This window comes from Equus asinus, chromosome 5 (genome assembly GCF_041296235.1).
Source record: "Equus asinus isolate D_3611 breed Donkey chromosome 5, EquAss-T2T_v2, whole genome shotgun sequence".
Classification (NCBI taxonomy): Eukaryota; Metazoa; Chordata; class Mammalia; order Perissodactyla; family Equidae; genus Equus; species Equus asinus.
The window spans coordinates 9795766-9810702 of NC_091794.1; the positions used below are offsets into that span (position 1 = coordinate 9795766).

The 14937-nt window shown below is 37.7% G+C and overlaps 1 long non-coding RNA gene across 1 annotated transcript in view; it reads right to left on the minus strand.

Moving 5' to 3' along the window:
• Window positions 1-677: 677 nt before the first annotated feature.
• The window catches only part of LOC139045223 (uncharacterized), a 35776-nt gene continuing 21516 nt past the window's right edge, over window positions 678-14937 (minus strand). The window contains exon 5 of the long non-coding RNA XR_011503152.1: window positions 678-3769. This is a non-coding gene — a long non-coding RNA (uncharacterized lncRNA). The remainder of the gene's footprint in view (window positions 3770-14937) is intronic.

A 14937-nucleotide genomic window follows, 5' to 3' on the forward strand; every position in this document is an offset into this window, starting at 1 on the left:
TCTTACTTGGAACACAGAAATTGTTTATTGCTTTAAAAGAAGTGGAATATATAATACACAACCTGCTATAAATTCAAGTCAAATCATTTTCACATAATATATCATGATATGCTTGGAATTAGGACTAGCTATTATGGCTAATAAATCTTTCTGTGATGCAATTTTCTTTCTCATTCAGAAATTTCCATGAAATGTATACATCTACAAAAGCTAATGGTGGGATAAAATTCTTTCTGTAATAAAGCTTGTCATATAGGAAGTCCTTGGGGGACTTGAGTGACAAGAAAGGAATCTGACATAGCTTTTTGTCCTCAGTGAATATTTAAAGAAATACCCCGCTTCAAGCCTCTGAACTTAGCCATGATTTACAAAATGAAAGAGACTTGAAGAGAAACCCTTCCAAAGAAGAAAATTGTTAGTCTGTCTGCCCTACAACTTGGAATTACTGAGACAACAAAATAAATTAGAGCTACACATTTTCTCTTGATTTTTCATCTATTGTATTTTGTATCTGCATGTGGCAAACTTTAACAGGACCATAAGCACTATGTGAAATTGAAAAAAGTTTAAAAATGTACTCAGGTTGTGCCCCACCCTCTCAGGTACAGGAAAACTATTGACACACCAGAAGCAGGTCATTTAGAATCATTTTTATTTTTGGTTGATAATATGCTCCTCTGGCAATGTTCTAATTCAAGATATCATCAACTTCTAAGGGAGAAATGACAGTATAAACTTAGACCTGATGCATTTTTCCAAAAACAGAAGAACAAAGCCATGTTTGTGACCGAATCAAGATATTGTCCTGTCTGTGTCTCCTTGGTGATAGACAAGTCTGAATTTACACCTTTTTAAGACTCAGCAGTATTATCCTTATTGACTAAAAGGAACCTGAAGTACTGATAAGGGAAGGAAAAACAGGTAGCCTTTCTTTATCAGGACTTTTTTGTTAACATGCCAGATAACAAGTGGGTGGGGGTGGGTGGTATTGCAGGAAGATGCAAAGACTCTTCAAGTGCTACATGACATGCTCAGAGAGAAAACTTGCTGAAAGTACAATAGCATCTCCATTACTTCTCTCTTCCCTGTAGTACCTAACACTGTACCTTATCTACATAGAGCCATCTTTAATGTTGCTGGATACATAAATACATGCTGTGTTATCAAGAGTGGATGGGATATTCCACAGAAAATAAGATTACTCATAACTGAAATTTAACCCTTTATTAGACATTTTATACTGTAAAATTCTAGGAAGCAGTTTTAAAAAGAATGATTAAATACTTTGTTAATATCTCTGTGCTATTTATTAACCATTCTTGATGACTCAGGATCATTATGTTGGTCCCCAAATTTAGCTGAGATACATTCAGATACTTTTTCCTTCACTGAATGACACTATATTGCTTGGTTTTCTTTGCTTTTGAACTTGTCTAATTTTTTTTCTGTCTCTCTACTGTCCCTTTTTGTTGGTTTTGAATTCTCTGCCTATAGAAGTCAGGATTGGCTGGGTGATGCTTCAAGGGGGTCAGGCAGTCCTTCTTCCAGTGTTCCCAGAAGTAGGGAGGACTGCATATCAGTGAGCAGTTGTGATGTCTCCCACAATGATCCTCTACTAGGCTTTCAGTGAGAATTGTCTGTCATATGTGTGTGAATGAGCATGGTTTTTGGAATATAATAGGCTCTGTCTAAACACTTGCAGAGTAAATATATAAAAGATGACCCTACCATTTTTAGAGTACAGTATGAGTCTGAAGTTATGTATGACATATCGCACACCTTACTGCACTTAATTTCCACAACATCCTACAAGGTAGATGTGGTTATTTTCACTTTATAAAGTAGGAAATTGAATCTCATGGAGATTAAGTGACTTCACTACATTCACCCAGTTAGTAAGAGGTAATGTTGAGATTTGAACTTGGATTTATCTGGATCCAAGGTCAATGCCATGTGTTGGCTGGTTCCACAGTCTTACAATCTTGTCCTTGCTTCCATTTGAATTCACCTCATCTGCTATGTCTGAGAAACCAAACAACTTGTGTAAACATGAGTATATCATTTTATACTTTGTTTATTTTCTAGTAGTCAACTATATTCCAGATAGTAGGAATTTATAAATATATATTTTACCATTCTTCAAGTATAGCCCAAACTATAAAAAACACTGATAAAATTCATACTATGGCTAACACATACATAGTATTCGAAGTACAAATGTATGAGATTACAAATTTGAAGATTGCAAAAGTACAAAAGTGGCTGTTTTAGGAAAACTCAAAATCTCTCTTAAAATGAAAATATTGGATTATTGTTTGCCATTCCCCTTTACATTTGTTTTGGTTTATAAAGTTTGACTTGTACTCAATATTTTCCAATGCACGTTTCTGCACACGCAAAGTATCAATCATCTTGCTCATAGTAATGAACTTTAAAAACAATGTTGCTTATTATAAATATACAAATATTATATTTTTATTTCTGAAACTTTTTTGGTGATAAAGTTGATAAATTACAAAAATAGAAAAATGGCAGCCAAGTGTGCTGCATTTCCATTTCTTAAACGAGCAAAAGCTCTTTCAATGCTGTCTGGAGTTTGTTTTTTTAAATAAAGACTATTGCTGTGGAATTTTGCCTGGCTCTATTTTGCATCTCCTATTACTATCATTAAAGTATGGGTTGAAAGTTAAGAAGGGCCTTACTTTCTTCCTAACTAGAAAACAAAATGTCATTAATGCAGAGAAGACTGTCGGCCACTATCTACTGAACAAGAAGCTCTTGGAACCTGGTGCTGAGCCATTTCAGTCACAATGACAGTGCCAGATTCACGTTTCTAATGGGAGCTAAGGATGGCCATACAAGGTGAAGGATTGAAAGGACAGAGGCAGATGAAATTGATTTCACTTAAGAATAATTTATTTGTCTCAGTTACATTAGGCTCCGATTAGCTCCTAGGAAAGTGTATCCTTCTCTCATTCCTGGTAAAATTCTCATTTTCCTCAAAAAGATCTTAACAACTATAAGGGTGAGTAGGACAAGTCCCAAAATATATATGAGTTCTCTGGCTAGAGATAATCCTTAACTGAATTTCAACAACTAGGCATGGTCTTAGTCTTAATTTATGAGAAGATGAATACAAATGACTAGGAGAAGTGAGAGCAATTCAGCTAACATGCAAGTGAGATAAGTTGACTCTGTTGCTAAAGTACAATACTATGAATAAATAAAATCTTCTTTAGAAACCCAAAAGAAAGGACCTGTCTTATTCTAACTAAACTCTGTAAAAAGAGAGACATAACCCTGACAAGGTGTTTAGAAGTTTATTTCAAGGGAGAAAATATAGGCAGGTGGAACATGGGTCTTTAATTGTAATGATTCTGTATTCTTCCTACCTCCCCTGTTGCCACCACTTTCCTGAAATTCATCTTTCCTCAAAAAAGATTACTCACACAAAAAACTTGGAGGGTGCGTTAGTGAGATTAGCCCGGACTGTACCAGGGTAAGAAACCAAAATCTCAGTAGCGTAAACTAATACCGTTTACTACAATGTGATGACTCTTCCAGCAGCTCCCATCCAAATAGGGACCCGGAGATTCATTCTGCTTGAATCTTTTGTCGGCATCAGCTTCCAGGTGATGAGTGGTGGGAGACAGAACTTGAGGGAACACCCTGCCTCTTAAATGCCTTGGCAGGAAAGTTACATACATCAATTCTGCTCACAGCCTCCTTGCCAAAAACTGTTAAATGGTCCCACTTGTCTTCAAGAGGGCTGAAAAATAAGGAAAGCACATGGAGATTTGGTGAGAGTAAATGCGTCTGCCACAGAAAGCCAGTTTTAGAATAATCTAACAAGGAGTAACAAGTTTTTAACAAGAGAGGTGTAATAAGAATATTTCATATCTAAAGGCTATTAACTTTTAAAATAGGAGGAAAACATTTTATCATCAGAGAAACACGTTTTTCCATCTATCAATGTTAATATAAAGCATTTAATTCAGAAATTTTTTAGTAAATTGCTAATTTTAAAGAAAAAATGCTGAGCATGATCTAATCTGTCCTTTTCACACTCCTTAAAGACATCTAGGAGTTTTCTTTTTTTTTTTTTTTTCCTGCCATTTCACTCCATTTTATCCACTTCTTAGAGTTTTCATTTAATTTATCACATATACTAGGAATAGTCTCAACGTTCCTGTCCTCCAAACCGTATCCCTCACTCTAAATTGAAGTTCAGAGCCCATTTCAGGAAAGCTTCTCAAGGGAAATTTCCTCCAGTTAACTACGGTTCAGTCTTTGATCTGCGCAATCCCTTCCTTATCGCTTTCTGTCAGAATATTTCTTTGTATGTATTCATATTCATTGAAGCCAACCTAGCTCATCTCTTTTGAAAGATCACAAAATTCTCAGGGCACAAGTCAGGTCTAATCTCAGCTCTATACTTTATGTCCTTATTATAGTGCTGAGCATCTGTGCGTACCCAGCAAATGTCATTGACCTATTTACAAGGACGTGAAATTCTATGTATAGATTTTGCAATCCCTTGCTTGACTGCATTAAATTCTTGGAATAATTTTCTCCTGTTCATCAAAAAGTATATTTCAATGGACGAGAAATACATCATTTCATAGTGTTTGTTTTATAGCTGGTTTTCAGCTTTGTAATAATGAAGGACACATTGGAAGACATTGATACTCTAAGACACTAATATATTCACCGGAGTCAAAATGTATTGTGAGTAATTCTGAAGAACAAAAGTAATTAACATTAAACAGTGGGTAATAAAAACAGTATTATCTTCAGGAAACAGCACGTGCAGAATATAGTTGAGAGTCTGTGAAAAATATGTTGCCAGGAGAAACCCTCTGCGTTTATTTGCCAGCTGTGGGAGCTTGCTGGAAATTTTATGGATCTCAAAGTGGGTTCCAACCTAGACCTGTTTATATTTTGACGATGGCTTATCAAGTTATAAACAGAAATCTTTTGCTTCACTTACTTGGTCCTATGGAAGTATTTTCTTGCTTTGCATACTTTTGTTTTATTTTTCCACAATCAAATAAAAATAAGCTAAACTGCCTTTCTCCAAGTAAAGAGCAGAAAATAATAGAGCAACTGCATCTTCTGAATCAATAGTTCTTAACTTCAGCTACACATTAGAATCACCACGGAGGGGTTTACAAATATATTCTTTGTCCCCCTCCTAACCCCAAAGATTTTGTTTTAATTGGTCTGGGGTAGAGTTGGGTGTTAGTATTGCTTTTTAAGCTCATTCAGGTTTTTCAAATGTGAAGCTAGGGGATTGAACAACGTTCTAAAGACCTAGCTGAAGGTCTGGCTCTTTCTCTTTGTGACCGGCTGAAACAGACAAGAATCATACCAAGAATCAACCCCATCTATTTTACTTTGATACTTAAGTTTTTGAGAGTAAAGACAAATAGATGTAACCAGAATGAGTTCAGGGAAATGAAAACAACTGGGATTTTATTAAATCTACTACTCCCCAGATTTATTTACTGGATTGTTTGTATGTGTACAGAAATGTACAAACAGCACAGTTATCTGCTTTGTTTCATACTATTTACCCTATAACATTGCAAACTTGATTATGCAGTGTTCCTTTGTAAAGAATTGACATACAAAAATTTGACCTGATTCTAATTTCCCCCTTTCTCCACTATCAGAAAATACTCAAAAAGTATTGCAGAAAGTAAAAAAGCATTATCTCTCTCTCTCTGAAGTTTTATATTCCATATTATTACCATGGGTGACTTTCCAAGATCTTTTAAGTTTGGGAGATAACAGGAATTATTTCCTTAATATAAAATGATAAGATTATACAGAGTTAGTATGCAGTTTCAAAGCTTGATTGGGTAAGAATTGCAATTTTAGATGAAGGGCCAGTAACTGAGAGTCAAGTGAACTCTAATAAAACCTTTTGGAGGAAGCTTCTTGAGGCAGCATATTGATGAAGGTAAGAAACATCGGAGAAATTACCTATTTAAGCCCTGAGCTCATTATGAAGTTACAGCTGAATGGTTTCTATAGTCCTGGTGGATTAAAGGTTACCTAAGAGGCAGGACAGCAAGAGATGATAGAGTGGGGCCAGCCCTGTGGCTGAGTGGTTAAGTTCACAAGTTCTGCTTTGGGGGCCCAGGGTTAGCTGATTTGGATCCTAGGCACGGACCTAGCACTGCTCATCAAGCCATGCTGTGGTGGCATCCCACATATAAGAACTAGAATGACTCATAACTAGGATTTACAACTATGTACTGGGGCTTTGGGGAGAAAACAAAAGGAGGAAGATTGGCAACAGATGTTAGCTCAGGACCAATCTTCAGATTAGAAAAAAAAGATGATGGAGCAAGAGTCATCAGTCAGAAAGAGGTCATTACAAGTAGATCTATGAGTAAATCAAGCCAGAATGGCAGAACTGAAATCAGGAAACTGAGCAATCAGAATGAGAAATTGGGAGCATTGGAACAAGAGAGAGGTGGTAGTCAGAAGAAAGAGAAAAGAGAGGATCAGTAATAAGATGGTGAAGCTATAGGAAGGAGGCAAGAATGAGTAAGGGAGACCCAGGGCTATTCTGAGGTGCCCCTCTTTAGGAAGCTAGTGTGCCTCTGGGCAGAATCACTAGGTAGGCAGAATTGGACAATGACTATATTAGAGTGAGCACTATATTTATTCATTCCTTCATTCTTTATTCAACAAATATTTATTACATGCTTAGTATATACTAGGCACTATGTTGGATGATGGGTTGAAGTATGTTGGATAAAGTACAGGTCAACAACATGGACCTTCTAAACAGCTTTCCTTCTCTATTGTGCACCATGTATTGTCACAGAGAACTGCAGTGGAAATGTCTCTAAGGTTGCAGCAGTACCTCCCCTTCTGGTAGTTTTGGGAAGGTCAGCTCCCTTGGGTGGGTTTTTAAATTTTTTGTGAGTAATGTGTAAACTTTCGTGTTTACTCTGTTTGAGTTTATATTTGCACAGGTATGGCCAATATTAACATTTGACATTTTCAAATTGTATTAGTTTCAAAAGTCTGTTTTGAATTGTACAGCTCCCACTGCTTTCCATCTTGGTAATGGGCAGCTGACCATGACTCATCAAAAGCCCAGACTCCTCCTTGAATATCCTCTCAAAAAACCCGGCCGAATGAGGCTATCGCTTTGAACAGATCTGGAAAGAATGAGTTAAAAAGGCTTGTCTTTGACAAGGATCATGCAAGGGTATACTTTCCACAGGCAGTGGGAGCGCCCCATTCCCCCATGAGCCCAATGACAACCCAGGCATCCACTGCTGCCAAGGGATAACAGCAACTTCAGAAGGGTCACAGTTTTCTATTTTTCCTTCTTCCTAACTCCTGACCTTATTATAACTTTAAATAATTGGTCTGAAGGAGTATGGCAATAAAGCCTATATGCTATGGCATTGTACTCATTGGCTGTCCAAAGCATCATTAGGGCTGTGCTAAAACTCCAAACCCAGGGCCTAAGCTGTAGACATACAAAATCTGCTGCTGCGGGTGGGCACAGACGCTCCCAATATAATGACAGTGCATGGCAGCAGTCCCATTTCCTCCAGGTCCTGTCCCATGTGGGTCTCTGGGCAAGGTTGCATTATGACATTTATAGGATCTAGGTATCATGAAACTCTTACTCCATAAAAAAAAAATGGACCAAGTTGATATAAAGTTGATTTGAACATTATATATTATAATGTTTTCTTCTATCTAAAAGTCTACCATTTCCTTCTGATTTTAAAGGAAGTTGAAATATTTCATGGGCTCCTAAAAGTGTTGGGAACCCTCAGCAGTCCATCCACTGTATCTAATGGATAAGATGTCCCCGCCTCTGGGTCCATGCCACCCTATCCTGCTGGCATCAACTTATTCTGCCACCTGATCTTCCTTTGCATTTTTTAAAATGTAAACTTAAATTTTAAATTTCTTTTTGGTGTAAAATAGGCTCTTTACTCTTTACGAGGTTATTTGTGAATTTCAAAAATTATCCCCCACCTCACGTTTTTAGTAATTCCTGTTTTCCCTCTTTCAATCTTGGCTGCCACAATCAGACGGACAGAAAGCATGAGAAGGCACTGTTTTAGCATCCATGGGCTGGAAACCTTAGAAGTAGACATTAACTGCTCCAGGCCTGTCAAGTAGATGCATTCCCTTTGTTTTGGATTTTCACTGGATAGAGCAAAGCTTTGCTATCTTAAGTTGCTTTATAACATAAAGACTCTACTAAAATAATGTTAACACATTGAAAAGGTAAAGTGAAATGCAGCAATAGTGTAACTAGAGGCACAAAGTGGCTGAAACATGTGGAAGGAAGACAGAAGCAACAGAGAGAGAAAGAGAGACACAGACGTGAGGCAGAAAGAAAGAAAGAAGACAGAGAAACAGACTTTGGTTGTAATGTGAGGAGAAGCATAAAAGAAGAGAGATGGTGCTAAAGGAGAAAAAGCATGGGTTTCCATCTTCCAGCTCGTTTTCTTCCTAAGAACCATTACCTATAACTACTACTACCCAGAACATTTTTCCTAGAGTCATGTTTCCGTGAAATCTCTGTTTTCACCAGCCATCACTGGAAGAAATATCTAGGAAGAGAGGGCCTTAGGGGATTACTCCAGTGACCGCTGCTGCATAACAAACTACCCCAAATTTAAGGTTCAAAGCAACCATTTTATTTTGTCCACAGCCTCCATAGGTAGGGAATTTGTCTTGTCTATGCTCTATGGGATCTGGGACCTTGGTTGGGAGGACTCCATGGCTTCATGGAGATGACTTGGCAGGTGGCAGCTGGACTCACCAGAGATGATTTCACAGTGGTTGATGCCAGTTGTCAGTTGGGACCTCAGTGGGGGCTGTTGACTGACATGCCCACATGTAGCATCTTCATGTGGCCTGAGTTTCCTTTCCTCCCAGCATGGCAGCCTCAGGGGAGCAGGATTTCTTACATAGCATCTCAGAGTTCCAACATGGACTATGTGAAGAAGACCAGATGGAAGCTGTGTGGCCTTTTCTTACCAACTGTGGAAGTCACATGGCATCAATTCTGCCATACCCTAGAGGTCTAAACAGAGACATATCCTGCCAGATTGGAGGAAAGGGGACATGGATCCCCCTTCTCAATGGGAAGAGCATCACATAATTTGCAGACACGTTTTAAGCCACCACAGGTTTTAACTAATCTTTCAACCTATTACTTTCTATCTCAACTGAATGTTCTTAAAACCATTAGGCTCCATGGTATTACTCCGCCTTCTCTAAGACAACACAGCCTGCCCATCACTGTGCACCTTTCTCATGTAGAATAAGAACTAATACCTCCAAATTAAGGAAACTGCACAGCCCAGTTCTGGAAGTTGGGCTATTACTGAGCAAATGCCCACTTGATCAAGGGCTTTATTGTATCATGCTATAGAAATGCAGGCTGTACAGTCTGGTGTAGGCAGCACAATAGTTCAAAACTCCAAAAATTATGTCTGTGTACATAAGTAAGAAGACTAGGATAAAGCTACAGGCTTGGTAGAGCTCTGTACTAAATTATAACGGGTTACTTCAAACAGAAACCTTAGATGTTATTCTCAAGATTCCTTAAAATTAGTTCATCTGTGACCCCTTCCCATTTTAGTTAAACACAACTTGGTATATATATAATTAATAAAATGATTCCTGATTTAATACTAACACATCAACTCCTCTGAGCAGCTTAAGTCTCATTGCCTATAGTACTTACTTTGTCTTAAATAGTTTCAAAGCCTTAATCATATAGTACAGTCTACTTGATAGTCTCAAACTAGGTGAATGAATGAATGAATAAATGAATGAGTTTGCTGTTTGCAGTGATTTCGTAACCGTTATTCTGGTCTTCCGAGGCTTAAATTCTACAACGAGAGAGATTGTATTCTTAAACATACTGTCTAGCCTGTAAGCGTTCCTAATTGATTAAAATAGAAAGAATTACTACCAACCACAAACACAAAGATCTGTTTAGAAGCAGGTGGGTGTTTATATACTGACTGGAAGTCCTCAGAAATGCAGATGTCTCATTTATGGCAAATGGTTTTGAATGGGGGTGAGGTCACCTGGAGGGGAAGGGAAATGATAGTTCCTATGTCTGCTCTGCTAAGATTGACTTGAACGTCCTTGCTGGGAGGAGGGGCCTTTCTGAAGAAAGGGAGTCCCACGGCCATCCAGCCTCATGGGACGGGGAGGACGGGGATTAGGAAGATGAAAAGAGGTCTGTTTGTGATTCAGATTCAAGAAAAAAATCAAAAACTCCGAGTTCAAGGGATTTCCAGCTATCACTGTATAAGGAAGTCAAGACCTGCAAAACATGGGTGACCTTAAGAACATAGTAAGATTCGGGGACCTTTGCAATTTCTCTAAGCTTGTCATTTTTATTATCCTCTATCTATCTTTCTGGTCTGATTAACAGTAAAACTCCTGAAGCTAAAAATCACTGTGGCTTATCCAGTGGTAACCTTGTGGCCTATTCTTTAGGGCAGGCTTGGATAAAAGACAGGTTAAGATATAGAAAGATAGAAAGACTAAAAAATGCTAGTTTCAGGTGACTGCTAAGGACAAAAGAATCGTTGCGAGAGCAACTTACCCTGAGAAAAATACTATAGTAGGAAAACAGAAAACACACAAATAAGCGAATGACAGACAATCCACAGGCTTGTTTGTATCTCCCCGACTTGAACTTTGAGTGTCAATAGTGCTTCTGGAAGCAATCCTTTCCACTCAACAGCTAGAGTAGTGACACTGGCGGTGACAGCTAACTAAGGCCACAGAGAAGAAAGGGTGGAAGCCCAGAGCTCCCCAAAGTTTTTGGATAATTCTCACATGCTCCTACTTCCTTTTCTCATTAAGCTTTTTACCCTGTCAGCTGGGCTTCAGCCTGTCTCTTCTTTGCAAGTGTAGCCTCCACTTTCCAGTTGGCTCTCCAAGACCCAGGCCTCGTTTGGCCTCTCCAGCAACCATGGGTTGGCCTTGGAATCTGGAAGGAAATCTAACTTCTATGTAATGTCTTCCACCTACTCCTGACCCCGAGAAGAAGTAGGGGAAATAGAAATAGAAAATAGGAGAAGACCTAAACCTGTGGCTTATTTTAGAAGAGCAGACATAGGAACTATCATTTCTTATTTAGAAGCCAGAACTGGCTATTTGGAGACAGTACATTGGCTTCTTCTATAGAAGGGAGTCTCCTTTTAATTAGCCAAAGGTAAATTGTGCCTTGAGCCATGAAGCCTCAACTGTGTCTCATTTTAGAGCTTTTACACAGAAACATCAATTTTTATTACTTTGCCAACTCAGACTTTGCCTTTCTTTCCTGTTAAATTACACAGAACTGAGACAGGCCCAAGCACCAGAAATGAGGTTCCATCCTCGGTGCAATTCATCTTCAGATCTTCATCTTCCCCTCCACCTGGTGTAATGGGCTCCTTAACTCTCAACCTACAATCAATTTAAGCAATCATATTGAGTAAAGGACTGAAACACGTCTACAGTGATGCCCCCTTATCTGTGGGGGATACTGTTCCAAGACTCCGGTGGACGCCTGAAACCACAGATGGTACCAAACCTACAGATACTAAGTTATTTCCTACACATACACACCCATGATAAAGTTTAATTTATAAATTAGGCATAGTAAGAGATTAACAAGAATGAATAATAAAGCAGAACACCTATAACAATATACTGTAATAAAAGCTATGTGAATGTGGTCTCTCTCTCAAAATGTCTTATTGCACTGCACTCACCCTTCTTCTGATGATGATGTGAGAAGATATAATGCCTACGTGATAAAATGAAGTGAGGTCATGGAGTGAGGGGAATGGCGTAGGCGTTGAGACAGAGTGTTAGGCTACTATGCCTCTTCTGAGAAGGAGGGTCACCCGGCCATGACAATGTCAACGGTTGGAGGCCAGGAGCAGACATGTCTGCAGTTGATTGTGGTAACTGAAACCACAAGAAGCGAAACTGTGGATAAGGGGAGACTATTATATTTAATTTTAATAAATGCGAAGTTTAGCTCATCCATGAATATTTAAACTTCTTTTTAGGAAGGATTTATGTCTCTTACGCTTTTATAGCTTTCAGAACATCTAGTAAACACTCACTGACAATATATTGTTAAAGGCCAGGATTTTGAATTTGTGGAATTCCCCAGGGTCAGATGCTGTTTTTGCGAAGTGTCCAAGTTTGGGACTGGACTATGTCTGTTTGAGGCTGGGTATGTACATTGTTGATGGGGACAAAACTGTGAAAATCGCCAAAGTCATCCCAACACAGGCCACGGTTACTCTGAAGTGGTGACTAACCTGGATGGAGAGAGGAGACAGAAGCCAGTGGCAAGAGCCCCAGGTGAAGGATGGGACGAGAGCCAATGGACAGAGCCTCAGGTGAGGGATGGGAGACAAACCAATGGTCAGAGCCTTAGGCTGGAAGGGCTAGGGTATTTTTTTCTTCTTGTCTATCTGCAATTTTAATTTTTTCTCTATAGGAAACATATATTACATTTATATTTTTGAAATCTTATGAAAGAGGCTCTGGTAAAATCTGAAAAAAACCGTAAGTCTCAAATTAGAGTAATCCCAAATACTTTCAATGTACCTTAACTTTACTTCACATTTAAAATATTGTATAAATTGGTAAGTAGGAACCAAATATACATGCATTTTTACCATGTTTTAAGTTTTTCTTTGATTTTAATGCTCAGGTCACTGCATTCCCACTTTCCTACCCCTCCCCCCCCATCTTGTTAAGGCAAATTTTCACTCTTGAATGTACCCTTCCTATTTTTTTCTCATACTCATATGACAATAGGGAAACATGTATGTGTATGCACCTATGCTAAGACTCGCACATGTATATAAATACAGAATTTCAGTTAGCAGTTCATCCTTTATTTTACTCAAAAGAGATTGCTCAATATCCACTTTTCTATATCTTTCCGTTTTCACTAAACAACAAACCATAGAAATCACTCGAAATTACTTGTCCTCTGGTATAGCTTTAATTCATTCTCTTTAATGGCTGCAAAGTAGTCTGTGATACGAATTTACCACATCTTTAGTCATTCCCCTGTTGAAGAGCCATTGCTTCATGTCTATTCTTTGGCTACCATGAACACACTGCAGTAAACATCCTTCTTACTGCTGCTTTTTTGATAGCTGCACTAACAAGAAGAGGGATTTCTGTGTCAGAAGATAAAGGCACTTTTAATTTTAACAGACATTGCATTCCAAAATGTCTTTAATATTTTATATTTCACACTTGTCAGTCAAGTTATCATCCTTTCAAATTATTGTCGGCCTCATGGGTGTAATGTGATATCTCTTCATTACTTTGTTTTGCATTCATCTGAATAACAGTTAATTTGAGCATCATTTTCATACACTTGATCATTTGAAGATGATCTCTGTGAACTGACACTTGATCCTTTTTTTTCTATTGAACTTCTATTCTCATCTTGACAAATTTTCAGTGTCCTGTGTATATTATAGAACCAACACTTGGTCTGTATTCTTCAGTGCACATATTTTTTCCAAAACCTATTACACATCTTTTGATTTTGTCTGTGTTATCTTTCGCTACAAATTTTTATGCTTTGTCTCTTATAGCTTCTGGATTTGCAGTCTTAGTGAAGAAAGTCACACTTTCTGCTAGCTGTTATACGTGTAGTCTCCTAGATTTTTGCAAAAATGTTATGTTACTTTTTACAAATAAGTATTTAATCCAACTGAAATTTGCTTTTTGTCCATCCTGTAAGACACAAATGGGTAGCTGATTGTGCCAGGGCTAGTTATTAATGATCCATCTTTTACCTGTGAAATGAAATACTACCTTTGTCAAGTATAAAATCTTGTATTATTTACTATGATTGATTTCTAGATTCTCTTTTTCTTCTATGGATTTATTTATCGATGTCATGCTGATAAAAGGATAGTTAGATATCAGTGTTTCATAGGACTTTCTATGGTTATGTTCTCTCTTACGATTATTCGTGTGCGTGTGTGAGAGAAATCTATTCTGGCATATAAATTTTAAGATTTTCTTTCTACAATTTCAAAAATCTGCAGGTGGGATTCTGACTTGAATTGAATTGTCAACATTATTAATTTTAAAAGCATAAGTAATTTTTCTTATGTTGTTTCTCATCCAAAAACCTGATTTCTCTCTCCATTTGTTGAGAAATTTGTTTTACATCCTTTAATGAGATTTCATATTTTCTTCATGTAGGTCCTAAACCTTTAAAAATAGTTTCCTAAGTATATAAAAGCATATAGGTACACTTTATGAAAGTTATTCAATCCCAGCAAATCTTATGGGATCTATTGGCTCTTTTGGAATAAGTCAAATATGTCATTGTGTGTGTGTGTATGTGTATTGTGCTGAGAAGGCATATTTATTTCCTTTATATCATAGTCTAAATATAAATTATAGATCTTTCCTCTCTCCTATCTGTAATTACCTTAATGTAGATAGTTTATAACTCCGTATCTCTTTGACCTGTTCTGTTCTCGACTAAATGACTCTATATTATCCGTCTCTATCTACTCCCAATTGCTTTATTAGTAAATAGTCCTCTTTCCCAAAGGAGTTCTACAATCATCAGTTCTTTTCGTTCAGGACCAGAACATGAGCTGCTAATTGACTCTCAGAATGACGCCGATTTCATGCTTAGCACAGTAGACTTCTACCTGTCTGCCTGTCTGTCCATCCGTCTATCTATCCATCTCTAATCCATCTATACATATGTGGTTGATCTAAAATACACAAAATTTCCCAATTTTAATTGAAGTTTATGCATATATTATTTGTCTAATGAGTCTTTTAAGTAAACACAAGTTCGTACCTTGTTACTAAAAAAAGAAGGGAAGGGTTATGAATAAAATTCTAACCTCTGACTAAGGAAAT